The 12,244-nt window shown below is 39.8% G+C and overlaps 1 protein-coding gene across 1 annotated transcript in view; it reads left to right on the top strand.

Moving 5' to 3' along the window:
• Positions 1-12,244, top strand: part of LOC119657455 — a 126,599-nt gene that overhangs the window by 26,044 nt on the left and 88,311 nt on the right. The gene's annotated exons all lie outside the window — the stretch shown is intronic.

Genomic DNA, 12,244 nt, shown 5'->3' on the forward strand with positions numbered 1-12,244 from the left:
CTTCCGGGGCTGGTACAATATTCAATTTGTACTACTCGGAGAGGTTATTTAGTGGTCAAGATCTATACAACGATCACACTTCACAGGATCCAAGAGAGTAGTCCAGCTTGCATTTACATGGTCGTTCCTATTGATCCAATCCGTTGCGAGGCATTTAATCGGGAGTCATATCAAAGGATAATGCCAGAACGGGTTCCCGGTTCATTATTGGTAATGGCTCACACCCACTCCTACTGGCAGGCACCACAAGGAGATGAAAGTTCGATTTCGGATTGAAGGCCCTACGTTCGCAGCAATAATCATGAAATCAAGTACGCCAACAAATATGAACGTCATGCTGACAACAACCTATACAACTAAAGGCTACTTGTAAGACAAAATCAAAAAAAAATCAAGGCTACTTGTAAGGCAAAATCCTAGATACAGAATTTTCTCAGCGTGGCTGCTTCTAGTGAATGTGTATCTTTCTTCGTAAAAGATTCTAATTTCCTTAACTGATCCAGGACCACCGATTTTGTCAGATCGGATCCATGGCTATTGCATCAGAAAGATATAAAGGGAATCTCGCAACTTTTTCAGGGTGCTATTGGATTATATGACCGACTATTATGTTGTTTGCCATAAGCTCAATCATATAAGTTGGAAACATACGCTACGGTTGATGTGTCACTAGGTTTTCCCCACATTCTACCGGCAAAGACTCGATGCCTTCTCTACCGACTTCTATGAAGAATGTTGTCATTCACAACGGGGTCTTATCTCTCCATGGAAAGCATTCTCCTACTTCCAATTTAGCGCCTTCTCTGATCCGATTTCATAAACTGGTATAGTCCTTTCGTGAGTGGTTCTGCCAAATACCCTCAATTCTTCACGCGCAGATTCTTTATGGAAAAGTACACTGAAGATGACGAAATTTAAATTAGACTAAAAATAACAGCACGAAAGGGAAGTTATGCGAGTGCTAATGTGGTGTGAAATCATCTGGGGGAACATCAGTTTAGGCAAAATATCACTTCGGCACAAAAGAAAGGTAGTTAAAGCACTTGACTTTCTTGTTCCGGATAACTGTTTGAGAATAATTTGAACCACGATGTGTTGCTCGTGATGGCATGTAGTTACGTCCTGATGGTTTATCATGAACGTTCCCACCGGATCGACCCAACCCCACGGCCTTTTTAAGGCGCAGATTGATTCTGTGACCACAATTAGATCGCTGTTTTAACAAACCCAACGGTCCTCGTTTATACTGAATACAGCCTGGGCGTTCATGGTGGTTATACACCGCAATTCCACTCTTCGCGACCCAGAGCACTCTGTCCGCGATGTGGATGTAATCACAACCCCCATTAAACCCCCACTTGGTGGTCAACCGCAAATGACCGGGCCGAGAATACATGCCACAGGAATTATTTTGAAACATATGAATTTAGAGGTCTATCCCGGTCCTCATAGTACCAAATAACCTCTGGTGAGGCTTGATAGCCGAAGCCACTTTAAATGAGTTCCCATGGGTCTGATCGCCCAAGCCCTTGAAGCTTTCGTCTACTTGGTGTTGATTCATTCGACTGATTTGCTACCCCAATTACCTCCTCGCCACCTCAGAGCACTAGTGATTGCAGGAAATTGTTGGATGAGAAATTGCTTAACTTTTGCATAGTAATGACTACGAAATTTAATCCGCCTACCGAATTTCGTTGGAATACTGTCAGCAAAATAATAGCACTATTTTAATGTCGAATGCCTTTTGAAAAGGGGTTTTCCTCCCACCATTTCAGTAGCCGCCAGGTCCGTTAATTTGGAAACTCGTTTGCTATCGTGTCGATTTCTATTGACTGCACGTAACACTGTATTGCAACGATTGCGAATAGGCTTTACTTGCAAGTGCTGTAGGGTGCCTATTGGCACGACAGATAATGCATACGTCCAGTAACTATGGGTACCGCGCGTTTTTGCTTTGACCTCTACCCCTACCATATTATTAATCGCAAGGTTGTACGCTGTTGTTCTAAAATTATTACTGAGTCTCTTAAATAAATTCAATTTAGCCTTTCCTGATTTAAGGTAGTTCGAATTGATATGCCAAATCTTTAGATTTATACGTGTGGATATGTTCTGGCAAACTATGACGGTCTCTTGATTGAAAGGTGATGCTACCTTCGGGTAACGTAAGAAATGATTTACTATAATTACATAATATTGAATTACATAATGATAAGATCCAGACACATCTGCCCGAATTGCGCAACCTATTCGTACAGTCGTACAATTGTGTCACCAATTTGACGTATTGATTTCTCTGGCGGGCAATAAGTGATGATACTTGTTGAAAACAGTTTACCGCAATGGATAAATGATAGAAAGGGGATTGGTATCACATCATACTACACCTTGTATTGCAAAACCTGCAATTGCTTCAGTCGAAACCCTGTCTTCTTGTTGCAGCATTTTGAGCTCTCGTATGACATAATAGAGATAACGGAGTCAACGAAGAATCCAGTGGTATTTTATGAAAGATGAAAATTAGCGGCTTATAATCCCAAGAAACGCTTCAATCATACAACGAAAGTGTTTTATCGCAAGATACGTCAGGTCAGTATCTATGTTTCAGGAAATCAAGCTGCTTGGAGAAGAGACTCAATGGTTATCAGCTATAATTTATCTATTGTTCAAAAATTGGATAAATCGCAAACCAAAATGCATTGCAGAGGATGTCCAAAATTTGTAGCGCAACAAACTTTTTTTTTGGAATCTTCGAAAATTACAGTAGATTGGCAGATGCAAAATCCCCTTGATTTTACCGTAACGAGTTTCGTTGGGTGGTGCCTGTACACCTGCTGTTTATGGCAAAACCGTCCCAAACAAATTAACATACTTAAAAATCCTCTCAGCAGTTTTGCATTGGTTAGCTGCATCTTTCAGGACCGTTTTCACGATGGCTGGTAAGGAACATGTTCCCTCCTTAGGGGCGAAGTATCTTAAGAATCTGACCTCTTGTTTAGATTCACTACCACTACATATTATATTAATCTTTAGAACAGTTAAGTGGTTAACGTTATTTTCAAGTGACAACGGTTCCTCCACTTTCCGGTCATTTTGCCGCCACCTAGACCCCCAAGCTATATATCATTTGAAGAGTGGGGAGGGGAGCTCGCGTTGTGGCTATATAATGGATAGTTCGATGACATGCAATCCTTCTGGCTCCATCCAGGCAAGCTATTTCCGGAAACTCCAGCAGGATGTTCTAAAACGGTTTTCTTTCAGTAACTTGCCTAATAGTCAGTATTGTGTATTCTACCACCTCTCCTTGTAGATTGAGTTGTTGAATCTCGGACAACGGAAGATCTAAAACGAGAGAAGGAGAGATTAATCTCCCAGCAAAATCTTGTCAAAGGCTAAGTTGTAGTATTTCACGTCTTATGGCCTTTGAACTTTGAAGCCCAGATACACAGATATTTCAGCACTTTTGTCTGTGAGAAACCGTGTTGTCATATTTCTGTAAGGCATAAAAAACTAGCGTAAAAAGGATGAAACGTGGTCGTCCACCGCCACTAATGATTGTTCATTAAACTTTTCAAAGTTCAAATATAAAGTTTTGTGCATTTTGTGGTGTTGGACCTGAACCTCCAGTGGTACCAACATATGAGAACGATGGAGATGAAGGCTTTCGGACTTGGACTGTGAATGTGATCAGCACTGAGAGCGCTCTTATTTTCGACGAACCAATTTAGGTGACAGCTTCCTGCCCGTAGACCGGTAAACATGAATTGCCTTATTCGGTGTTTCAACCGAATTTATCAGGTGGTATGAAGGGAATAAGATTTTACTGGCTTCCTTGCTAACCTTGTAAACCTCCGAGGATGATTCGCCAGTTTCCATTATTAATTCTTCTGTGAATCAAACCGTTTGATCCGCGACAGATCATACGGAATTATCCTTGTTCCCAAATACCGTGCAAAGATTCATAAATAAGATAAACGTTTAGAAGTTAAGAACAAGGATATTCACTGGTTACAACACTTCATTTATTTCATTAAAAAACAATGGAACTGACAACTTCAACAAAGGATGAATTTCATACCTTCAACCTTTTATAAGAATCCTTTCAATTTTTCCAACAACACAACTGGTGCTCGTTATTTTTATTAATTTAATGATTAATGATTTTTATTAATTTAATGACATCTTGTCCCTTTCCGTATTCACTTTTTTCTCCATAAAAAAATATGACATTTTCCGTCACCTACTCCGCTCTTCACTCCTGTAACCAGGTCTGAACTGAGTGGAGAGCACCGGTGACGTCATCTGTCCGCTGGTATTCGCAACATTCGAAATAAATTTCGAATGCCGCGAATCCTGCCGCGCCACAAACGTATCTTCATCAATTTTCAAAAAAAATTGAGTCAACGTAACCCAGCAAAACCAAATATTTTCCAATAGACTTTAGGCTATGGGTGAGAAATATCCGAAATTAACTGGAAACTGGAAATTCCAAAATAATTCAATATTTAATTCAGGTAAACAAAAGATTCAAGCCAGAAATATTGGAATTTCATATAAAGAAAGTCAATCCTCAATTCATCTCATCCAAGGATTTATTCCATATTTGCCATTTGCAAACAACGCACCTTTGAAAAAATATTGCAGCAGTTCTAAATATAATATCTTTGTTAAAAGGCAGTCAAAACTTGACTTAATTACCAAAAAAATCCAAATTTCAGCTACCCAGGTATAATGTTTACAAATTAGGTTCTTATGTTGACAGTTTATGATATCTTCTGGTTTAAATAAGCATTTCATAAAAAACAACTCAAATTGTAAATGGATTCTATCCCGCAGTCGCGTGCCTGTCTAAAGAAATAAGACTCATCGTGTCAATGAGTCAATTATAAATCATCCAAGAAATATGTGCGAACGGAAGCTATTCCATTACCATCATCAACCACTGCGGTCCTCATTGTGGTCTGACATCTGAAGCGGTTGTGGCTAGTTAAGCCCACATCATTTCAAAGAGTCAATCCTTCTATCAGAAAAGTGCAAGTAATTTATGATGCTTAGTGCGGACGTTTACCTATATCCATTTCCATATATTCCGAGCGTAAGAAAAAAAAACATTGAATCAACAAGTCACGGTCATCATTCTTACCACGGAGGTATCGAAAGAGTCTAAGAACCGAGACTAAGTAATCGAGCAGTTGTTGGTTTGTTGTCTGTTCTTTCTGAGTGACCACAATAAGCTTCGAGTCTAGTTCACCCAAAGACATAATAAATCTCTTCTTCTGAAGGCTGGTCGCCAATCCAATGGTCAATTGACAACGTGTTAGCAATGTTTCCGTTCTTAGCATGCAGATAAGTGACACCGATATGCTTCTTAGGGATGAGCACCTGAATTTAAATCGAATTAGTGTGGACAGCATAGACCTCTAATGCCAACACCTTAACAAGCGCTTTACATTTTATTTATTTTAACTCGAGATAGAGATCTTCTTATTAGAGCCACGGCGACGGTAGTTTATCTGGTGGGTAAAAAATGACTAGGTGGTCGAGGGTCATGATTTGCCGTAAAGATGATTTTCAATAGCCAAAGGTCTACAAAGAAAGAACTTCCCGCGTCTCACGTCCATTACCTGCACAATAATCTTGGGCTCGGTTTATCCATGTAAGTGCTTCTTGGAAAATTCATCTTCTACCTTTGAACAATGACTTTTCTAGAATCTTCTATTCATGAGGAAATTTGCTATTATTTCCATAATGATAACACATGCACAATATAACGCCGTTCAAACCAGGAAGCGAAAAATATCATATTTGAGGTTTGAAGCGATTTTCAGCCAGTGGTCATATGCAAGCAAATAAAAGGAGTACTATTTCTGCGGAAGTTCCCTTCTTCTGTATAGTGACTTTTCTAGAAGCTAGCTCCCAAAATAAGATATTTGTGAAAGATATATTGCTTCTTTCCAACCTTTTAAAACTATGGTTTTTCACGTTTTATATATGTAAAATCGCGAATACATACCCTTTACAAACAAACAAACAGATTAGCTAATAGCCATCCAGTTCTGACAATGCCAATAACGTCTGCAACAAATTAAATTTACTGACCTACACCTTGCCGACAGATACTCGTTCCAATATCTACGTAATACCCAAGCAATACTGTAAATTACTATGAGTAAACAAATAGCTCCACTATTAAATTATAGAAATGCAGATCACATAGTACCTTCTGCCATCCAGGTGACCTTTTTTTGTACATTCCACACACACGCAACGTCCAAGACTTGATTTGTTTATTCAAGCAAAATAACAACAGCTCGCAATTAAAACAATGCAATCTCTGGCGCTGTTCGACGCGATCGTAAAGGTGGAGCAATCATTATATGCAGAAACGTGTTAAGAAGTCAGCTATGTACGTACGAAACCAATCTCACATTTACGACCCTGTCGAATAAAACGATTAATCCGCCACGCTGCAACATCGGGGATATGTGGCCTATGTAGGCTAGTGATAACTTTATGGACAATCACTTGACGTAGAAGAGGATTTTCAAGAATTGGGAACTGACCTTGACTCTTCAATTAAGTTTTATAGCGTGTAGCGCTAATACCTTATTAAAACAGGTAAAAGGAACAGAACTTATCCATGGCGAACAGGTTCAAAATATTGATCCGTCGGATGGTATAGTTTCCTCTTATCAGCCGCTAAGCATAGCAAATCTTTTGTTCTGTGTTACCAACTAGTGCTATAAGTTATTTTGAAAAGCTAACAGGCTCCCTAATTGTACTCGTCTGTCTACAAAAACTTACTCCGCTTTAGACTGCCTGATCTAGCTAGAAAACTTTTAATTAATATATTCGAGCGATTTATCTGTCGTATAACAAAGCGGTGTAGCTCCAATGAAGTGCCTCGTCGGTACGCGCTTGCATTTCCTAGAACGATCTAGGTTTGCAGCTTTTGGAAGGCGGGGGGGGGGGGGGCTTCTTGGCATTGCACATCTCTCCCACCCACATTATTAACAGAATTCCACACCGGACAATGTATGGCCTAAATGCCGCTATAAAGAGGGAAGTTCTGCGACTAACCACGTCCTGAATGGTAGTATCTCCTTCGTCTCTTAATTAGTCCCGGCCGCAGCGGTCCCCTCTCTGATTTGATATCTTCTGGATTGAAGATGCCCCTTGGATATAGTGTAAGCTCTTCAGGAAGTTAGGAGGAAGAGGAGAAGAACTCCTCACATCAAAGAATTACTCAATGGAATTAACGTTCATATTTTGAGAGAACAGTCGTTCCCCAAGGCAATAAAAATGCCTAATCACATTGAAGACATATCGATGAAATGGAATGACCTTCTACTACGAAAAACACCTGGAGAGAATAGGTACAATATCATACCCAGGTCATGGCGGAAACGAGTGATCTAGAGTGGATGGGGGCAACAATATCACGCCGTACTGCGGGCAACAGCTTCAATGCTCATCGAAACACTCTTCTTCACCGGCCAACTGAAGTCTCCGCTGAGGTTCGAGACGAACTCCAAAAACCAGTATCGGAAATGGATGTTTGTGTAGACCAATAACTCTCGGGCTACATACATCCCTAATAACGGAGAAAATAGAGAATTCTATCCCAAATCAATGATGATATTGCACCTCGACTATATGTTGATATGTCGCTCCTGCAACCAAATTTATTTGTCTATTGTAATACAGTGAAGGCTGTCAGGTTGCATAACCAGAAAATTCAATTTCGCGTTATAGTTTTGAATGACCGAAGAGATATACTACAGAAAATTCGTCTGGAACATCGGCACCCCTCATTGCTTGACTGACTTCAATAACATTGCCAATTGATAAAAAAATTGCGCCAGTACATAGGGGACCATGCCGCTAGGCTCGGCTTACCCTACAACTCGCATTGCCGAAGCTGCGAAGAAGGAAGGGAAACCCTCTTGCACTTTCTCTGCGATTGCCGAGCTCTGACTCGAGTCAGGCTGCGGACGCTGGGTAAACCATTCTTTGGGGACCTCATTGAGATTTCTAGCTGCAGGGTCGGAGAGCTGCTTTCCTTCGTGAATGCTACGGGCTGGCTCTGAAGATCCGAGCCAGCTGGACTCAGCTTCCCTGTTCTTATAACAATAGTCACGGTCTTAGGAGTTTGTGGCATCAAAACGGCGCACCAATGCGCTAATTGGGCTCCTCGGAGCGGCCACTGATACCTACCTACCTACCCTACATGTATGTATACATGGCACAAAGTATAAAATTCGGAAGATTACCTACCTTATCCATAAGAAATCGGAAAACCGGAACCTGGACGCTGTATTTATGAACGCTTTTGTGTATTTTCCTCATGAAAACATCACGTGATGTAGGTGCATATATTATGCCAGAATACCCACTTTTGGGTGGTATGATGTTTGAAGTCTTAGAATTTGCAGTGAATCGACAACCTAGGCCTATTATAACTTTATTAGTAACGGTGCAATTTCCACCAAAATTGGTAAGATCATGCAATTTGATGATTCTAGAATGGACTTAAGCATATTATTTATAATAATATGCTATTATTAACATTATTTGAGCAGATATCGGAATGAAGGGTATTCCGGAGCGTAGGCACCATAAAGTGGTTGGATAGGTGAGAATGGCCCCGTGAAAGAAATGACCCTTTTCCAACCCCGCCCTCCTCCGTTGTGAATTAAATGACAAAACTAATCGAGACCTTTCATTTGATGCCCAACCTGACTATATTTCGTGAAACAAATGAAATAAACATTTAATATATGGTACCCCCCCCCCCCCCTTTAATTCCACGTAGAACGATGTAGCTCACTGCATGCATTAGCCTTTCCAGTTCCCATCTTGCCACCAATTCTACTGTCAGTAAGGTGTAGCCGTTGCCGAGAAAAATGGGTGTGACCGGCAGACAGTAAACCGATTTTAATAAGGTTTTGTTTTACATAAAACCTTAAAAAGGACAAAGTGGAGAACCCTACGGACTTCTTTACAAGTTCATATCATCCGTTGTTAGTGGAAGGATCAATTCGCACCTCTGGACCAACTATATTTCGTCTGAGGAACCGAGACGCCTTCAAGTCGAATCAAGGGCTGGCAAAGAATATCTCATTTCGACTCGGTAGTTGTGAGACAGATAACTATGTAGAAACCAAAGAAATTTCTTCAGTTTCTATGTCGATTACGCGAAGAGTTTTGAAAGCATCACGCACAACTGGTTATTCGAAGTCCTGCGTCAGTATAGATCCAAAATTAGTAAAATTTTTTGCAACGGTTATTGAATATCTTGTCATTGCGTTCATTAGAGCCCGTCCGCATACGAAGGGGCATCTTCCATGGGATTTTCGGGCGTTCAAAGTTTTTAGACAAAATGTCGATAGGAATCATACCAGCCACCATTGGTACGGGCTCATCTGATGTGTTCTAAAAGCGTTGCAAACCCTCAAAGCCATCAGTCGGTGAACTAAATTAACGTGCTTCCGTCTCTGAGGTTTTGCAAGCACTTCTGCCTACACATGTGAGCACTGAAACAGAATGATCGCACCTCTCCGACTAGGTTTCGGCTCATCAATATTTAGTAATATTCCTACAAGTAACGCGGTGAAACTGGCTCCTTTTTGGTACGTATACTCTGGGTCCTTCGTAAAGCTCAGTTTAGTGTCAATTTCTCAACCCCTTTCAAGTATATAGGCTCTGATGTTAAGCATCATGCTGCCTAGTTTTGTGGAAGTCTTACTATTATTGCCAAAGTTATAGTGAGTTAAAATAGTCTTTTCCCGTAAATTTACAGCACCCTAAGAGGTCATCGGTACGTAGAATGTTAGTATCACACTGATTTTAAATAATTGCCAAATTCTGCACTTTTTTCGGCATCAGTTCTGGGCCGGGCATTAACTTTTGGTAACTTTGTAGAATGAGTAATCAGACGTTGCAGGTAAGGACAAATGGACGTTTCAAGATCCGAAACTCGATCTAGGTTCAGAGCCGTCTTAAGGTTTTTGGTAGGTACTAACAGCTATTATGTCATCCATGGGATCTATGTTTTTATCGTTCTCAATCTTCTTATCACTTGGCGAGAACCAGCTTTTAAATCTCGTCACATGGTTTAGGCACTCCAAAGTCTTTGAGATTACATATATATTATCCTGCTTACTCTTAACAACCTGAGACTAAGACTTCCTCGAAGAAAAGAACTCAGGACCTTCAGGTAGGGAGAAGGCACGTAAGGAAAACGGCATATCCGTAAACCTTTGTCGAACACGTATATTCTCATTTATGTTTTAGTATCGTTCACCCTTGAATTTAAAATCATCTTTCAAGAATTAAGGACTGATGATTACCGGAAAGAATGCTGAACATTAAGCCATTAGTTTTTGTGATTATAAGTGTGTCTGTTCAATATAAATAAGGCGGGTTATTTGCATTAATAATTTGTTTCTTAACAGAATTACTAAGATTAATATGAGTTCCATAATTCTTAAGTGAGATTTATTATCTGTTTACAAACTTCTTGGAGTGGATAGTTCTTGGAAATTACGAAGTACTCCTGCTTGACTCTTCAATCAATAAAACTATTCTGCCTAGGGTTCGATTTCTTAAGCTACATTGTGCTTCCTGATCGATTTTTATAGGTCTCTTCAAAAGATTACCAAAAGGCTGCCAGGCTTAATATAATTAGATTAAAAGATAGGTGATATATAGATTCGAAAATTTCCATTTATTTCATGATAACATTCTACTCTATGTTGCTGAATTTACTCGAAAACGTAGAGAATATATGACACTACACTGCCCATGGACCACATTACCCCTTTCCTCTCACAACTCTCACTAACACTCATAACAAATAACTATGATGATAACCATTTCGAAGGAAAATTATATTACCATTGTCAACCCCTTTTATCAGTCATAGTTTTGAATGAGTAAAAACCCCATTTAAATGTAAATTATGATAAACACTGTAAAAGTATTTAACAGTTTTATGTAGATTTAATTATAGGCAAGTAATACACAACTAAAACCATGAGCATATACCATCCTCCATAACCATCATCTGAGCCACTGGTTATCGTCGGAATATCGTTGATAACAAATCTCAAGGTCAAACATTTAAATCCGTAGGACTCGAGCCATTACGAAAGATCGACAGACCATCTCAATTTCGACATCTCTGGGATAACTTAACGTTGGAAATCGTCATGGTTCTTTATGGATTGCATTAACAAGTGAAATAGCTGTCATGAATTACAATGTCCAGCTTAACATGGATCAGCAATCTTATCCGTACATCTTGCAATTACAATATAATGGAAATGGACAAAAGATATCTTACAAGAGAAGAAAGTTTAATATATTTTTTCAACGAAAAAATTTATGGATTAAAACAGAGGACTGACACCGCACCGCGGGTATTGTGTAATACTTGTAAAAATGCATTAAAGAATTTTTGCGGAATTCATGATAAAGCAAAAACTTGAAGTCCGGACCCATGTTTACATTTTGTACATACAAATGTTTCATGCGAATCTAAAAGCGGCATAGAAACTCATTAGATGAAATGGTATCGGTAAACGCGATGTAGAGCAATTGGTATGGCGTTTGAATAATGGCAATGTCACCAGATAATCTACCCGATGCCTACAGGGATTCCCAATTGAGGAGACTCATCAGGCGTTTTCCACTGAGGGCTCATCCAAAATGAACTGTGAAGCTTAACCAAAGATTATCTAATACTTTGACAGCTGAGAAACTTCTTCGCTATCTGCCATCCGCCTTGTTATTTGCTCTTCTAGTGATATAGCTCCTTGCACACTCGCGTGGCGATTCACTTCCAACCCACATTGAATCAAGGTCACCCGGTGCGAAGGCTATCTTTTTCGCTTTTTGGGGGATCTTTTTGTGAAGAACTGGATAAAAGTACAAACGCGAATTTTTCACCATATACATATTTGTTAGTATTTTCAACATGCATATTCATATTGTCATGAATACTACTCAAGGTTGTCCACAGAGCGGGGTATTATCGCCGTTTATGTTCAGTATGGTACTGGACGAACTCCTGGACGTGCTGACAAATGCTGGAATGCAGATCCTGCGTTACGCGCACAATATTGCTTTAATCTGTAGGGGCAAATATGAGGATACCCTATGTAATCAAACAGATCACTTGACATAGCAGGAAAAAATGGGGTTGCAGCACGAAGACACTACTTTGGATATACACTGCAAT

The sequence above is a fragment of the Hermetia illucens genome, chromosome 5 (assembly GCF_905115235.1).
Source record: "Hermetia illucens chromosome 5, iHerIll2.2.curated.20191125, whole genome shotgun sequence".
Lineage (NCBI taxonomy): Eukaryota > Metazoa > Arthropoda > Insecta > Diptera > Stratiomyidae > Hermetia > Hermetia illucens.